We start from the raw sequence: 12653 nt of genomic DNA on the forward strand, positions 1-12653 counted from the left end.
GTGAGGCTTTCGATACTGGTGCCTTAGCAGTACTATTTGAAGGCAGATGGCGAAGTTTTGCTTTCATTTAGAATCCAAACTTAATCCACATGGCTAATTTGCGAACACGGAGGAACAGACCTCGCTTAATGAGGGTGGATGTCTCTGAGGATGAACTAAAGGAGCACTGACCAGAGCATTTTTATGTTTGTGATTAAGGGCTGTAGCTGAGGGCAAGTCTGAAACAGGCGGTTTTCTGAGTGGCTTCATATCTTTACAGCGGTTCATGTTTTACGTTCATGTTATAAAGTGCCGTTTATTGAACACAGCAGCGGCTTCACTCAAATTAAGCCAGAGGTTGTGGTTATGCATGTTCAAAAAATACAATTTAAAGCAGAACTAAGTAACTTGTTTACCTTAATAGATCTTTTTCGTAGTCCCTTTGGATGTAATACAAGTGTTAATGGGATGATTGGGGGGGGCTTTCATTCCCTCCTGGTGTCTCTGGACAGAAAACCACAATTGCAACTTTCCTGCCTCTGGGTCGGAGCCGCCAATACACACTAATGGAATCACAAAGAAGAAGCTAACAGGCCATATATTGTAGGAACCAGAATATATGGAAGGAAACAACCCTTTTGTGTGAATAGCGCTGGAATAAAAAAATGTAGTCACATAACACTGAAGTGGCGTCGCTTGAGGATGAGTTGATGGAGTAAACTTAAAGTAAATGGTTGTTGGAGGCTCTTTGTGCTAATTCTGCTTTCTGATTGGATGAGATAGACTACATTTATCACTACATTTTCATGTCATTTTTGTATTTCTATGTCAACTATTTCAATCATCGATTAGTCGTCGATTCATCGATTAGTTGTTTCAGCCCTAAGTGTGAATGAGTGTGAATGGAGGAGGAGGGAGGGTTTTGGGTTGGTGCACTAACTGTAAGTGTATCTTGTGTTTTTATGTTGATATATAAAAATATAATAACAAAATCAAAAAGATTTTTAAAAATAAATTACAAAAAGCTAGCGAGCAAAGCTAACTGCAGGCTAGCGCCACTTTAACAGTATTTACAGTCAAGTTTGACCGCAACATGATATGACACCTGCAGTGGTGCTTATGGCCTCTAAAAGAAGAAGAAGATCTTTATTTATATAGCACCTTTTCACAGACATAGTCACAAAGCGCTTTACATGAGACAATTGTACATTCACTCCATACTCGGTGGTGTAAACTACGTTTGTAGCTTCAGTTTCCCGTGGAGAGACTGACAGAAGCGCTGCCGTGACTGCACACGTCTGCGCCAACGGTCCCTCTGACCACCACCATACATTCACTCACACCATTCATCCTGGCCTATTGTACATATTTTTAGTGGTAGGGGAAACCGGAGTACCCGGAGGAAACCTACGCAGACACGGGGAGAACATGCAAACTCCACACAGAAAGGCCCCGTCCCGGTGGGAACCCGGACCTTCTAGCTGTGAAGTGAGAGCACTAACCGCTGCGCCACCGTCTAGGGGCATGAGTTGCTTAGTTCTGCTTTAAGGCGAGACACGGCAGGTGAAAGTATTGATTTTTCACGCAGTGGTCGAAGTGGAGATTTTTATCTATTTTCCTCCCATTACATCTTAGTTTTCATGTCAGATATAAAAATGACAAAACTCACCCGCATGATGTTTATTTTATGATGTTTTGTCTGCGCAATTCATTATTTGGAATTCGTTGCCCAAAATATAGGCAATTTTGGCCATTTTGATGCTCAAAATGCCTTATTTTTATGTGAAAACATAAATGACAGAAAAAATGCAATATATTTTTTTCTCATATTAATATCTGTGATGTTCAGCAAAAGTTTCAAATTGAGATCTCTACATTTATTTTTTTCCCCTATTCACCTGCAGTGTCTCGCCTTAAGTCACGTATGATTAAAATCAAACACTTTTTGTTGTTTCCACTTCTCTGTGCCAAACTTTTTTTTTATGCCATTAATACTTTTTTTTAAAGTACCTGTACGTTTTATTAGTACCCAGCCCTGACCACCAAGTGTACGGACGATAGTTTTTAAAATGATTTCAGATTTGCAATTAGCAACTTTTCCTCACAGAGACAAGGTCCTGGCTGTGAAATTTCATTGTTCTTCCCACATCGGTGTAGGTTTCTCTGGATTCTCTCCCAACTACCACAAAACACATGAGGTCTTTCCCAAATCTCGCCCGTACGCAACTGAAAACAAGCCTTATCAATAATCAGTTCAAAGTGCAAATTTTAAACCCATCCAGAAACATCATGATCGAAGAGAACTGTGAACTTTGAGATTGAAAACATGGAAATACTGGTTCTCCAAAGTGTAATCGGAGGTATTACGTCGCTCCTCACCTGGGGCACGTTGCATTATAATTAATTCATTCGAAGCATCTGCACATCTGCGGAGTTTGCAGCTCCAACAAACACACTTATTCTCATCATTGCACCATTTGGGCCGCGATGTTTTTGTCCGTCTAACAAACTCGCAGCCTCTCAGTCAGACGACGTGGCGGAGATATCACATCCACAAACTGAGGAGAACATTTACACTGCCATCTGTCTTTCCGCCTCGATGTCTCCGAATATGAGTTTTTTAGAACAAAGGGAGGGGAAGCTGCAGCTCGGATCACGGGGTCTTCCTGACGTGTGCGGAGTGCGACAACATCCCCGCTCAACCCAGTTATTACAGAGCAGGAAAGCCTGTTATTTTGTCTAATGCTAAAGTGAGTCTACACACTGCTGCTTTAGATTACAGCTTTCGTTTTTGCTCTTTTTATTTGACAATATGTTCAGCAAAGCAGGCAGTACGGATGGAGATGCAAATAAGCTGTTACAATCTGGAGACATCGCTGTGTTAATGGTCTACTTCATAAATTTCTGATATTATTTAGTTAGCTTAGTGATATAAATCAGTGGTTCCCAGCCTTTTCTGTCTCATGTACTCCTTTTATAGTTCCTCCTACATCGAGGAGCTTGACAGTATTACTACAAAGTGACCAACTAAACTATGACTGTGCTCAAAATGAAGCTGAAATATTCACAAAATCAAATCTTTTACTGAAAAACATAATTAAATCTAACTTTCCTTTGAAACTGATATTGGAATCCTACTCAGTTTCACTTTTTTTTAGTTAAATTCAAGCAAAATGTATGCTCCCTGTTGTTTACAATTCTAATGCAGAGCTCTGGGCATTCGTCTATCCCTGACGGCCGACATATAAGCGGGGCTGACGTCAGGCACTCTGAACTGCCCGCGTGTCCCTACACCCAGTATATTAAACACAGTGTCATTAACATTAATGAGTCAGAAGCCATCGAGATCAGGAAACATACATCAACATCTATGAACATCCATGTCAGCTCTCCATACTGACTGTTAAATCCAAGCTTCTCTACGACACGTCACTGTCACCACCAGGTGACGCTTCTGAGGAATCAAAGTGATCAAAACTAGTAAAGCAGGTAAACAAACCTTCTGTCTTAGTTAAAACTACTGAAAATTGTTCTTTAAAAGGGACTAGATGCAAGTTGGTCATTTTATGCTCACTACTGCCACCTCAGGTCTTAAGCAGAACTGCAGCTTCTATATTAAAGGGATATTTCAGGATTTTTGACACAGGGCCTCATTTCCTAGTTATCCAGAGTGTTGCTGATTTTGGAGATGTTTTTTTTTGTAATTCATGCAGTTCCTTATATTTGAAGAGTTTCATAGTGGGCTAGCACATTTCTACGGTATCAGCTGCTACACTGCATTAAACACAGTCTGACCCGCTCCACAGAGCACCTGAGGCAATTCACTTATAACGCCAGACTAACCATATAAATGTTTGTGTCGATAGAAGAATTTTTGGAATATAACTGACCTTGCATCACATGAATGATCGCATTTTGAGGGACTATTTTCTAGCAGATCACTCCGCCGCTGCATAGCTTCTACAAACACGAAGCTGATGCTGCTCAAATATAAAGTATTTTAAATTCAAAATGGTTAAAATTATTCTATGGACACAGACATTTATATGGTTAGTCTGGCATTATAAGTGATTTTCCTCAGGTGCTCTGTGGAGCGGGTCAGACTGTTTTTAATGCAGGCTAGCTGATACCATAGAAATGCGCTAGCCAAGCGCCACTAAGCTCTTCAAACATAAGAACTGCATGAATTTAAGAAAAAAATATCTCCAGAAATCAACAACACTCTGGATAACTAGGAAATGAGGCCCTATGTCAAAAATCCTGAAATATCCCTTTAACCTCCTGCATTACGGCACTTCAGACCCGAAGTTACAACATTGAGTGACAGTGCAGGATTTTAGAGGCAGTTGTGGTGAACAGGTCTGAGCTCATTCTAAACAATTAGGACATGGTTGGAACATTTTTAAACTCCGTATAGTCCCTTTAAGTAAGAAGACAGTATGAACCATTTTCAAAGACGTTTTTCCCGCTTAATCAAATTATTTAAAAACATATATATATTTTCTTTTAAGAAATAAATACACACTATCTCAGTTTTAATTGATTGACTGCGGAAGAATTTCTAGTTAATAATGTTATCGGAAAAAAAGGTACCCAGGCCTACTCTTAAAGCTGCAGTACCTGACTTTTTGTTGTTATAGAGTAAATGTATTTTTTCCACCTCAGAGTATGTTGTAAATACAGCAAAACACAGACCTCAAAGCCGAACACGGGTGTGAAACATCATTCAATTCTTTGAACAATTCGTATGTGCTCGAGGGATTGTGAGATCAAGAAACAAGTTTTGGGCCAAAACAAAAAACGCCACTGTTTGAAGAGGAAAAATCAGGTACTGCAGCTTTAAGACTTACTCACGAGCGACTATGAAAATCAGCTTTAGAAGATGAAGAAGGTTAAATTATGGTCAAACTAAAAGCTCATCAGAACCACAGCAAAAGCAATTGTAATTCATTTTTAAGTTCTATAACACCAACAATCACGTTTCTCACCTTAATATTTCCCACTCAGTGTATTCATCATTTTGAACAGTTTCCTTTTTTCTTATTTATCACATTGGCAGTTTGGCCTCATTTCAACCCTTCCTGCCCACACCTCTGTCTGTCTCTCTCAAACTCAGTCAGTCAAACACAAGTCCACAGAGGTCCACACGGAGGCAGAGACAGACTCAGGTCATCGGCATCTGTCCTCCTCCTGTGTCACAGCTGAAGAGGCGGCTATTATTAGCTCTTTGTACCGTGCAATTAAACTGTAATTGCAGTGTGGGGGAAGGATGATGTAGAAGACGCAAACTTTAAGTAAAAAAAACAAAAAATATGACAGCCAAATTCGAATGTTGATTCATAAATAGAGTAAAAAGCAATACGCATGTAAATCATCATTTTAGGCATCTTGCTATACTTGTTAGTTATAATTCATGGGATGTTTCTTGTTTTAAACCTAAAGCCACACCACATAATATATACATTTGCGCTCGGGCCTTGCAAGCTTCTTTTTTTTTTTTTTTACAAATACTTTTAATGCTGAAAAACACCTCAAAATGAACAAATGAATGTCTTGTTTTGTATTGCTGGCATCAGGAGGCTCCTTCTTGACCAAATCAGAAGGTTTTTAAAATACATGGAGTCAGTATTTGTTGACTAGGTTCGGGAGCGGGACTACGCCTCAACCTATCACACTTTGCACACCACTCTTACTTTCACCTAACCACGCCTCTAATTACTCACAAGCCATTCTATGCCAAGCCAAGCCTCGTCATCTCAGTTCATGTCTGTTCCATTTCAGCAATGATTCTCCTGCGTAGAAGGGGGTCCCGAATAACTGGGTTCATCCGAGACGGAGCCCCCACCCACAGTCTCGCCCAGTTTCACTCCACTCTATAACCTTGTGAATAAAATCTTAATTGCACTTTGTTGTGGCGTGGTCCTAGTGAATACATGTACTTTACAATTTAGAACATAAAAGGCTGAGTAACGGCAACGACTGCTTGATAAAACACGTATCACAAAAACCATAAACAATGTATCTTGGTTGCCTGGCCTGCCAGACACTCCTCCTTTCTGTTCAAAAGAAGAACTGTCTGGACAGCTCCTCGCAGCCGATCATTCCACGATTTTACCCACATCGGTCCAATCACGCACCGAGAGGCGGGACTTCATTCCACCACACTCTACCAAAACAGTAGAGATTTCTTCTGCTCTTTTGTTAAATCTTTCGAAAAAAAATCTTGATCCCTAAAAGCGGAGCAAGAAACAGCGTTTGAAGCGCTCCTCATAAATAAGGACGTTTTTGGAAAGGCTTCCTGCCGCTTGTTGCTGCGACGTATCTAGCGTTGCTCTGATTGGTTGAGGCCGTCTGTCAATCACGCCTATCGGGAAATCGTTGAGATCTGAGACTATATGTCTGAAAAGGCATGTAGTTTGGCAGGCCAGGCAAGTATCTATATAGGGCACTAAGGTGGGGGTCGCCGCCAGAACTAAACACATTCTGGGTAGGGGGTCCCGAATTATTGGTCTGGTCCTTTTGGGGGTCATGTCCCTAAAAGTTTGCTAAGCCCTGTAGTAATATCAATCAATAAACCTGATCTATAGAGCACTTTACATGCATTCACAATGCAGCGCAAAGTCCTTCCACAAAAAACAGAAACAAGACGACCAGCCCTCACTGTTCAACAGATATATTGAACTTAGAATTAAAAGACCTTAGATAACGTCCTCAAAATGTAGACTATTTACAGACATCTTCAATGAAGGTTCTTGAGTCATCTTCTGTACTCCGTAGTTGAAGTCTCGAACGTTTCGCCTCTTATGCAAAAGGCTTTGCAAGGTTCAGCTCAGGAGCCAGGTCAGTCTCAACTCCTCCTTGTGGTCTTTATCTGGGCTGACACTTCAACGACAGAGCACCGAAGATGACTCAAGAGCCTTCATTGAAGATGGACAACTCCTGTACGACTGAGAGCCTACACAGACAAAAACCCAATATTGAGATTTTCCCAGGAAACATGTAAAAAACAAATAAATACATAAAAACATGTATTTATTTATTTATGTAGTTGCATTAAAAAGACATGAAGTTTACCGATAAATATATGAACTTTCAGGGCAGACCTCAGTTCTGTTCTACAGGTGGGGGCCTAAAAAAAGGTTTGGTTTGAATTTGAGGGACAGTTAAGAAGTTCTTCCTTGGTGACATGAGGGTCCGAGAGGGCTCGTAAGCCAAAAGCAAATCAGAAAAATATATAGGACTAAAACCATTAAAGGAACAGGCCACCATTTTTCCATACTGAGATATGTTCTTACCTGAGCTTAGACGAGTTGATGCGTACCTGTCTGGTGTGTGTGCGTGCGCTCAGTCACGCACAACGACCAAAGATGTTGTTAGCATTTGGCTTTTCCCAATGTATTCCTATAGCTCCAAAAGACCAGACAGGTACGTATCAACTCGTCTAAGCTCAGGCAAGAACATATCTCAGTATGGAGAAACGGTGGCCTGTTCCTTTAAGAGCTTTATAAACCAATATAAGAATTTTAAAGACTAAATGTGTGTATTGTGCTGAATAAAAGGTCAGTTGTTGTTGTTGTTGTTGTTGTTGTTGTTGCTGTGTATGTCATTTCGCAGGATTGCAGTGATCACCCACAATTCATGTTATAATATTGATTTGAGTGGAGCCCCGAGCACAAACAAGGCAATTTGAGCACTGAAATAATCCGAATGAGCCCGCCCCGGGAAGCTTTGCCATCTTGAGGAGTACATGGGCTGAAAACGCAAAACATACTGTATGAATGGAACAAAATACAACTCCCAAAACCATTATGACCTGCTTATGCTCTATAAAACTGGCCTATAGCAACACAGAACATGGTAAACAGCCACACAAGGCGATTCAATTTTCTTTCCACCTCGACAATGCAAAAACAACTGAACAGCGAGAGCGTCAAAACTGGACACTTTCCCCAATGAGGTCCATGATCAATCAATGAGAAGCCCATAGATTCCATTTCATGACTGTATTTGGAGGCCACGAGACTGAAGAGCAGAGGAGGAGTGTTTGCAGTGCTCCTGGTGACCTCCTGATTGCTTGATGAATATTTCATGGCATTCATTTAGCTGCATGGTGTCTGTACGCGCAGCAGCGATGTGTGACCACAGCAAACATCGGAAACTGAATCCAAACAGACCTGCCAACGCTACAGATCCATGTGTATAGACTTAAATCACATACAACAGGCTAATCGTCCATTGCCCCCTGCTAGCGTGTTGATAAAGGCCGCTGCCAGGCCGAAACGCATTGATGCATCATTCTCTTTGTAATAAAGGCCTTTTACAATCACGTGTGTTTGGATTTTTGTTCAGTTTCAAACAACAAACCTCTTTCTGCATTATTATATTTTGATTGTGTTTACGTTATTGGATATTAAAAGGAACAGGCCCCCGTTTTTACATACTGAGATTATGTTCTTGCCTTAGCTTAGACGAGTTGATGCGTAACTAGGCCTGCCACGATAATTGCTATATCGACTTATCGCTCGATAAGTAAAATGAAGGACGAAAACATTTTTAGTCTCGATAAATTCACGTGCTGCGTGTGCTTAAAATAAACAGAACAATAAACGCTATCACAGCGCTGAGTGCTCGCAGCATCCATCCAACCCGTCTCCCTGTACGTAAAGACAGCACTGAGCACATCCGCCGTGTCCCGCATATATCCAGATCATTTATAGATCTGCGCTGCTTTTGGAGAGAGGCGGGGTGTCGTGGTACTACGGAGCGTCGCTGATTCCGACACGTTCTGTTAACTTTATCGCGGAGCAAGAGGGACTCGTCTGAAAACACTTGGAATTCCAGCAAAAAGAGCTCTCACGGAGAGAATAACAATATGAATGCAACTGCAGGTTTGTCCAACATGAGAACGAAGCGAAACCACCGCCCAGTCAGTGCATCAGAGCTACTGTTAGCGAGAGGAGCCCGACCACTTTAGCCTCTGTCCAAATACAAGCGCGATAGTCCTGATGACTTTACTCAGTACTAAGGTCTATGTGTTGCTGTTCCACACTGTTCAAAAGACAGAGAAATGCTGCAGCGGTTTGACAAAGAGTCAACAAGCTGCTTCACTCCGACAGCCGTGTGTGCAGGAGGATAAATTTCAAAAGAAAAGGAAAAATCATATGGCTACTCTATTAAATGTATGGATTCAGATGTATTACTACACATTTTACTCTAACCAGGTTTAATTTAACTTAGAAGTGAGTTTGACTATTTATTTTTATTGACTATTTAAAAAATCGCGAGGCCTAGTTCAAACACAGAACCTGGTGAGAGTGATGAGTGATAATTTATGTAAAAAGGTTGAGAAGCACAGATGGATAGAATGTCCTAGAATATTTCGACCCTTCTAGTTTGCACTTTGTTTGGTATGAGGTGTTATATTGAATGCCAAAAGTTCAACTAATTTCAATTAAAATAGTTGCTTACCGTTTTCTTTTTATTGTTTAACAGTTTTGGGCCCTTTGTCTGCTGTTATTTCAGCAGGAGATTCAGATAAAGTTGTGTTTATCAGTGGAACTCTCAGCAGTTTGGACCCAGAAGTAAATAATTATTGTGTGACATGTCACACTTAACAAACGTACAGGAATAATGTTGGGAGAGGCTATATGCTAACAACGTCTTTGGTCTATTTGCGTCACTGAGCGCACGCACAAAGACCAGACAGGTACAGGTACGCATCAACTCGTCCAAGCTCAGGTAAGAACATATCTCGGTATATAAAAACGGTGGCCTGTTCCTTTAATGTTTCACTTATGTTTAGCATTTACAACATGGGGTTAAAGGAACAGGCCACCGTTCTTCCATAGTGAGATATGTTCTTACCTGAGCTTAGACGAGTTGATACGTACCTGTCTGGTCTTTGTGCCTGTGGAAGAGCATGGTCGCTTCCAACTTCACCCCCGTTTGGAGCTATAGGAATATGTTGGGAGAGGCCAATTGCTAACAACATCTTTGGTCATCTTGCGTGACTGAGCACACGCACAAAGTCCAGACAGGTACGCATCAACTCGTCTAAGCTCAGGTAAGAACATATCTCAGTATGAAAAAAAACGTGGACTGCTCCTTTAAATACTTAGGCTAAAATATCCAGACTGCACTAAAAGATGCCTATTTTTATTTCCCTTAATATCACTGCATGTGCCAACTTAGTTCCAAAAATTACAACCTAAACAAAAGTAAATCTACCTGCGTTATTATGTAAATAAGTAGTGATAGTGGCTGATATGGTAGAGCAGGTGCCTTATGTGCGTAATGAAGTGTGTGAGGGAGTGAATAGTGAATGAGTAATGACTACAGCGCAGGCCTTTATTATCATCATCATCATCATCATTACTATTACAGCTGCTAGAGCTAATAACAACACGCGTGTCTATTTGGCACATGATCCACCGAGCATCGTCATCATCAGGGGGCAGGGGCGGACTGGCCATATGTCCGTTCTGGAAGAGCACAGAAGGGCCACTGGCTCCAGGGCCACCGGTCTGGCCCCTCACTTTGCCTTACCCCTACCCCCAAGCGCAACAGAGCTTTACCCAAATCTAAAAGCTTAAAAGAAAAGCATCCAAAAGCAAAAATGTGCTGGAAAAGTAACAAAAAAGTGACAAAAAGTGTCAAAAACGTGACGACAAAGCAATGAAAAAAGCGATGAAAAAACAATAAAAACATGACAACAACAAAAACGAGAAACACGAGACGAAAACAGGCCAAAAAGCAGCAAAAAAGTAATGAAAAAAGCAGCAAAAAAGCAACAAAAACAAACATCAACCAGCCAGGTGTGACAAAAAGTTACCATCACTTTTCTAGATTTTAGCTTTCCAATGAGGCGTCACAGTGTCGCTCTCCAGTCAAGAAGCTTTTGGATTTGGGTAAAGCCGAACTGGAGAAAATGCTCTTGGTTAAAGGGGCTATAAGGAGTTTACAAATGTCAAAGCAGTACTAAGTAACTCTTCCCCCTTGAGGCCATAAGCGCAACTGCAGGTGTAGTAGCAAGTTACGATTTCTTAACTTATTAATTGTCTTGGAGAGTAAATACTACGCTGACAGGAAAGGCGAAGGGAGAGAGGGATATTGTACATCCAATTATACAATGGAAATATTTTTTTTCACTCAAACTTGGCTGTAAATACTGTTTAAAGTGACGTTAGCCTGTTAGCTTCTTCTTCGTGATTCCATTAGTGTGTATTGCTTTCTCCGGACCGGTGGCAGTCAAGTTGCAAACATGGTTTCCTGGCCAGAGACACCAGGGGGAGATGAAAGACGCCCCCAATCATCCCATAAACACTTGTATTACCCCCACAGGGACTACGAAAATAATTTATTAAGGTAAACACGTCACTTAGTACTGCGTTAAAACTACTTAAAAAGCATTTTCATCCCCCTACATGATCCAGCCATGTCCTAATGTGTAGAATGTTCACCACAACTGCCTCTAAAATCCTGCACAGTCACTCAAGAAGGTTTTGGGTCTGAAGCGCCGTCATGCACGAGCTTAATATAGAAGCTGCAGTTACACGTATGACCTGAGGTGGCAGTAGTGAGTACAAAATGACCAACTTGCATCTAGCCCCTTTAAGGCCGGTGGTAAGAGGTCAACATATGTATTTGTGGAAGTGTCGCATTTACGCTAATTCGGGCCAGGCTGGTCAGAGTCCAGGGCGCTGTTTTTCAGTCCCGGTCCGGGGCTATAAATCAGTCTGAAAGAGTCTGATCTCCTCCCCTTTGCAAAACACGTGCACATATGTCCGAAACTCTCGCGCTGAACGTCACGGCAGAATGAAGCGTCCGCGCGTCTGTGTGATTAGAGCAGTTTGGAGGCGCAGCACCTGAGCCTAAACCGGGGGCCACGGCGGTGATTAAACGGATTGCCCCCTGTCTCTGCTCAGTCAGTCAGTCGGTCGGTCGGTCCCCTCCCTCTCTCCCCTCCCTTCTTCCCCTCCTCCCGGACAATATGAGCTGCAGTCAGGGGCACAGCTGGGGAAGCCCCTCTTGGAAAAAAAAGAAAAAAAAAAAAAAATCCCATTGTACGTTTTTTTTGTTTTTTACGCATTACGCGAAGCCGAATGCTACAGTAACCATTCAGAAAACAAAAGACCGCTACTGTCGCGCGCGCTGGCTGGAATCGAAACAACTTCCAAATCAAAAACCAGAAATGCTAGGATCATGCGGTTAGCTTCGGGAGAACATCACACCTCGAAGAGACGCGCATTGTGGGGGGGGGGAAAGCGCACGAGAGGGTTGGTTACCTGTTGGGGTTGCGCTTCCTGGATCGTCTTCTATGTTGTATTATTTTTTTTGGAATTTTCTTTCTTTCTTTCTTTCTTTTTTTTGAAGTGCCCACGTTTGATCCTCCTCTTGCGCCGAGATCCACGCGCCTCGTCAAGCCACTCCGGTCCAGCCTCTCCAGCCAAATACGCTCCTCTCCTCCTCCTGTATCACTTCGCTCGGCTCTCGCTGCTGCTGCTGCTGCTGCTGAGCTTGCCCTCACCACCACAATGCATGCCGGGAACGGGAACGTGAGGGGTGCGCGCGCTCATTAGCCCGCCGCCGCAGTCGCTCCCCTCCAGCTGATTGGTCGGCGGGGAAAACTGGGAAATCGACATTGAGCCAGACTTGCTTAGATATCCTGGGAGATA

General features: G+C 42.2%; 1 protein-coding gene across 2 annotated transcripts in view; it reads right to left on the reverse strand.

Moving 5' to 3' along the window:
* The window catches only part of syn3 (synapsin III), a 190818-nt gene extending 178429 nt beyond the window's left edge, over positions 1-12389 (reverse strand). For both annotated transcript variants that reach the window (XM_079552466.1, XM_079552467.1), the window contains exon 1: positions 12264-12389. The gene's annotated coding sequence lies outside the window, so the exon portion shown is untranslated. The remainder of the gene's footprint in view (positions 1-12263) is intronic.
* Between the last annotated feature and the right edge of the window lie 264 nt (positions 12390-12653).

The sequence above is a fragment of the Gobius niger genome (assembly GCF_951799975.1).
Source record: "Gobius niger genome assembly, chromosome: 2".
In the NCBI taxonomy this organism is placed as follows: domain Eukaryota; kingdom Metazoa; phylum Chordata; class Actinopteri; order Gobiiformes; family Gobiidae; genus Gobius; species Gobius niger.